The sequence below is a fragment of the Schistocerca piceifrons genome, chromosome 6 (assembly GCF_021461385.2).
Source record: "Schistocerca piceifrons isolate TAMUIC-IGC-003096 chromosome 6, iqSchPice1.1, whole genome shotgun sequence".
Lineage (NCBI taxonomy): Eukaryota > Metazoa > Arthropoda > Insecta > Orthoptera > Acrididae > Schistocerca > Schistocerca piceifrons.
In genome coordinates, this window is record NC_060143.1 from 78,350,448 (window position 1) to 78,356,447 (window position 6,000).

Sequence of the window (6,000 nt, forward strand, 5' to 3'; positions counted from 1 at the left end):
TCGTGACCATATTCGTTGGACCATAGATGACCTGAAAACCAAGGCCTGGTCATATGAGACCCTATTTCAGATGGTAAGAGGTGATGGTAGGGTTCGAGTGTGCAGCAGACTCCATAGAACTATGGACCCAAGTTGTCAACCACTGTGCAAATTGGTGGTGGCTGCATAATGGTGTGGGCTGTGTTTACATGGAACAGACTGGGTCCTTTGGTCTGACTGTACCAATCATTGACTGGAAATGGTTATGTTCAGCTACTTGGTGACTGTTTGCAGCCATTGATGGACTCTGTGTTCCCAAACAAAGATCGAATTTTAAGGATGACAATGCGCCATGTCACAGAGCCACAATTGTTCGCGATTGGTTAGAACAACATTCTGTACAATTTGTGCAAACAATTTGGCCACCCAGCCTGCCCAACATGAATCCCATCGAACATTTGTGGGACATGCTCAAGACATGAGTTCGTGCACAAAATCCTGCACCAACCCTTTAGCAAAAGAAATGGCTCTCAGCACTATGGGTCTTAACATCTGAGGTCACCAGTCCCCTAGAACTTAGAACTACTTAAACCTAACCAACCTAAGGACATCACAGACATCCATGCCCAAAACAGGATTCGAACCTGCGACCGTAGTGGTCGCGCTGCTCCAGACTCAAGCGCCTAGAACCACTCCACCACTCTGGCCTGCTCAACCTTTCAGCAATTATGAAGAGTTATACGAGGGCTATTCACAAAGTACATTACGTTTTGGAATTAAAAATAAATAAAGTATTGGAAATTTTTTTTAATTATATACAGATGCAAGCCACACTTAAATACTACTTTTCTACATAGTTGCCATTTAAATTAAGGCACTTATCGTAGCGATGGACGAGCTTGGAAATTCCTTCGTCATAAAATTCGGCCGCCTGCACCTTCAACCACGTGGTTACCTCTTCTTAAAGCTGTGTGTTGTCATCAAAACGCTGCATAGCCAACCACTTCTTCATTGCTGGGAATAAGTGGAAGTCGCTCGGTGCCAGGTCGGGACTGTACGGCAGATGAGGAAACAACTCCCACTTAAAAGATTCGAGAACTTCACGAGTGGCATTTGCCGTGTGGGCCCGGGCGTTGTCGTGAATCAGCAAGATCTTTGAGCCCAACTTTCCCCTGCACTTGTTTTGTATTGCTCTTCTGAGGTTGTGCAGAGTTTGGCAATACCTTTGAGAGTTTATTGTAGTGCCTCTTTCCAGGAAATCCACAAAAATCACACCTTTTCTGTCCCAAAAGACAGTCACCATCACCTTCCTCGCGACATTGTCTGCATGCATTTCTTGGGTTTTTGGGGGGAATTTGTGTGCCCCCACTACATTGACTGCAATTTTGTCTCGCAGTTCACATGCTTAACCCATGTTTCGTCATCAGTAACGATGCGATCGAGTAATGAGTCGCCATCTTTCTCGTAAGCATCCAAAAACGTTAACGCTGCAGCTATTCGCTGATTTTTGTGAATCTCTGTCAAGATTTTTGGTATCCATCTTGCACAAAACTTGTGGTAACCAAGCTTTTCGGTAATGATTTCGTGCAACAAACTTCGTGAAATTTGTGGAAAACTCATAGAGAGTTCCGTTATTGTGAAATTACGGTTTTCACGGACCGCGGCATCGACTTTTTCGACAAGTTCGGCAGTCACTATGTTGGGTCTTCCACTTCACTCTTCATCGTGAACGTTAGTTCGGCCATTTTTAAATTTTATGACCCATTGACGCACTCCACCTTCAGTGATTATATTGTCCCCATACACTTCACAAAGCTACCGACAGATTTCTATCGGTGTACAGTTTTTTGCAGTCAGAAACCTTATTACAGCATGCACTTCACACTTCGCGGCATTTTCAATTAATGCTGACATTTCAAACTGTCACAGTAACTCAACGGAGTACAGCACGAACCTCTCACTAGCACGGCAGGATGTCGACTGAGCGGCGGAATGCCGTGACACCAAGATGGCCGCGCTAGCCCCGCCCATAACGGACACAAACGAAAACGTATTGTACTTTGTGGATACGTGTTGGTACGGAGAAAAGAAGATGGCACGTTAGGTCACTCAGTGTACCGTAAACCAACACACACGGACTTATACTTACAGGCCACCAGCTGTCACCATCCTTCGCAACGAAGTGGCGTACTGAGGACGTTGGTCCACAGAGCACGAGCCATATCAGACTCAGACAGCTTATCCAATGAGCTACTCCATCTGCGCACCGTTTTCCAACAAAATGGATATTCCGAACGGGAGATTCGCCGTGCCTTACAACCGAAGCGGGTTACCCAACGTGAGGAAGAGGAAGAAGGCGAAGAACAAAGGGGAATGGTCATCTTGCCATACATCGGCGGTGTCTCTTCAAAAATAGGAAGATTATTGAAGAGGCATAAAGTTAAATGTGTTTTTCGTCCGCCGGCAAAACTCAGAGCTCTCTTGGGCTCATCTAAGGACAGCCTTGGCCTAAGAAAACCCGGTGTTTACGAGATTCCTTGTAGCTGCGGCATGTCGTACATCGGACAAACTTGTCGCACTGTAGAAGAGAGATGCACTGAACACCGACGCTACACTCGTCTGGAGCAACCAGAAAAGTCTGCAGTGGCCGAGCATTGTCTCAGTACAGGCCATTCTATGAATTATCAACATACAAAAATCCTCGCATCGACGAGTTCGTACTGGGACAGTGTTATTAAGGAAGCAGTGGAAATACGTAACTCGACGAATCTTGTAAACAGAGACACGGGCTTTCAGCTTAGTACAGCTTGGGATCCAGCACTGGCCATATTGAAGTCGCTTCGAGCAGAGAGGAATACTATTGGTCATGAGACTGACGACGATTCGCCAGCAACATAAATATTCTGTTGACAACGGGAGAATAATCAAGGCGCCTACGTGGACGCGCAGTTTTGCTTGCGGCTTCCGTCAGAGGTCGCTGGGGCGGCCGATGGCAGCGCAGAGTAACAGCGGCAGCCTCCGCGCTTGCGGCCTCCGACAGAGGTCGCTGGGGCGGCCGATGGCAGCGCAGAGCAGCGGCGGCAGCCTCCGCGCGTGCGCCGAAGTATTTGGTTCTTCATCCTGTTGGTGGCGTTACTGTCCTTCCAGCTACTAGCTGATATCGTCGCTATTGGCCATCGAATTTGGCGCCTCCACGCATGCGCACTTCCTGTCTAATACTGGCATAAATAGGGGGCCCTGGTCCTGCCTTAGCAGTGTGTTCGTCGCACCTGAAGATGTCGGCCAGTTGCGCTGACGAAATATTGTGGAGTTTGCACTATGACATCCGACGTCTCGCCCGAGAACCATATATACAATAAGAAAATAATGATCAATGTATTGTATTCATTAATATTTTCATAAAGGGCAAGAAAAGGAAAGGCAAGAGAAAATATCGAACTGCATATACATTTCCAAGGTTTCTGCAAATAACATTCCAAGAACGGATGGTAATTAAAGCGTACAGGATGTTGTATCCCGTTAGCTTCATTTTGGCCTCTGAGCAACCCTCGGCAGCTAATGCAACCGTGCGATGTCTATTTTTATCGTCAGGTAAAGAATGTGATCAAAAAGCTGTTCTTGTCAAGAGAGAAAAATAAGTCACATTAGGGGAGACTGCACCAAAATAATTCCATTGTACATCATCAGATATTGTCGCCAATATTTGACGAAATCATGCATTCCGCATAGTTTACAATGAAACTGCACGATGAGAGAGGAGAGAACCTCTTACGAATGTAAACAAAATTTGTTTTTCTACAGAAACTTTAAAATGATTGTAAAAATGCCGCATTTATAACGTGCACAAGATCTACATCTACTTTTACATCCATACTCCGCAAGCCATCTGATGGCGTGTGGTGGAGGGTACCTTGAGTACCTCTATCAGTTCTCCCTTCTATTCCAGTCTCGTATTGTTCGTGGAAAGAAAGATTGTCAGTATGCCTCTGTGTGGGCTCTAATCTCTCTGATTTTATCCTCATGGTCTCTTCGCAAGATATACATAGGAGGGAGCAATATACTGACTTCTCGGTGAAGGTATGTTCCCGAAACTTCAAGAAAAGCCCGTACCGAGCTACTGAGCATCTCTCTTGCAGAGTCTTCCATTGGAGTTTATCTATCATCTCCGTAACGCTTTCACGATTACTAAATGATCCTGTAACGAAGCGCGCTGCTCTCCGTTGGATCTTCTGTATCTCTTCTATCAACCCTATCTCGTACGGATCCCACACTGGTGAGCAGTATTCAATCAGTGGACGAACAAGTGTACTGTAACCTACTTCCTTTGTTTTCGGACTGAATTTCCTTAGGATTCTTCCAATGAATCTCAGTCTGGCATCTGCTTTACCGATGATTAATTTTATATGGTTATTCCATTTTAAATCACTCCTAATGCCTACTCCCAGATAATTTATGAAATTAACTGCTTTTTGAGGCGTGTTTGGTTCAACTTTAATCATACAGACATTATATGAATACAGACAATATGAAAATGCAACAAACCCTTTAACAAAGCCATGTCCAAAGTTCGAAATGAAACCAAGATACAGACAGCGTCAAAATAGAAAAAGCTTTTTTTAAAGTTTATTTCTTGTTTTCCACTTGGAGAAGTGGCATCTGTTGCTGGTTAATTCAACAGGATGTGGTCAGTTATTCTGATTTTTTTCCACTTTAAAATTTTTTTACATACTGAGAAGGTTATACCACTGGTTGCCAAATGTGTCATGCTTTTTGCCACATTTTGGAACTACATTATCCCATTATCAAGTGCTACAAAACAAGGAAACCATATGATAAAACGTTTTGTAGCACTTGATAATGTGATAATGTTGTCCTGAAACATGTGATAAAAATAGCACACATTTGACAACTGGCAGCATAACATTCTCAGTACCATTCATGAGACAATTATATGATGGTTTCACAATGGGTAATTAAAATTTTTAAGTTTTAGAGTCAATTCTCACTGTATGAATAAAAATATTTTTTTGTGAATAGGGCATTTGATTTAATAGTAATAATTAACTAATTCCAAATTGCTGAATTGAGAATAAGTTGCTCATATTTGTATTAATTATATAAATACATGTAGGTATAAAAGCAGTCTTTTTTTAAAAACATTTGAGGTATGATAAATTATGTGTACTTCTTGCCAAATTTAGTTCTCAGGACACAATAAGGTCTAAAGCTCACCGGTTTTGTTGAACTGCTGCAATTAAAACTGTGTGCCATTATCAGTAACTATTGAGTTTGACAACTCTTCTACTGGGAAAGTTCTTGAAAGAGCTTGAATAGTTACAATACAAGTTATTAATGACAATTGTACCATATATGGAAATTTAGAAAATTCTTCTGTGACGATCAGCCAGTAGCTTTCCAAAAATAATACAGTCTAGTTGCATGTGTGTAAATGTGACCAGTGTTTTGATGCTTGTGGCCAAAAAAGAGTTGTTGCAGGGAAGGTGACTGATGTTTCTGGCATAAGTGACATTTAACCAGTGTCACTTCCACGTACAGTATCTATCAATAGTTCTCCGATAGCAGTGCTCTCTGGCTATGTGTTTGGTACATACGATTAATGTAGCATTTGAAACATTTTGAGTTTTAGCACTTCTGGAATCAAGACTTCTCTCTTCCCTGATTCTGACTGTACTAGAATAATGCCTTTGTTGGCAGTGAGAGCATGTCTCCTGTACCAGTATGATTTAATTCCTGGTCGATTAGTTATTTTTTTACCCAAAGGTCACTCCAAATGAAAGTATTGTGCTATTTTGGATAACAATGGATCCTTTGGCACAAGTTTCACTATCATTTAATGGAAAACGTTCAACAGTACTCTTCCCCTAAGCTATTGTCATTGTTTTTCGACACAAACATGGTTGATGTTTCAAAACCATGATGTCCTGTGACCAGATGCACCAGTTCCATATTCGGAAACAGCTGCTACAGTAGTTAAAAATTTAGCCTGATTGTATGTAGTGA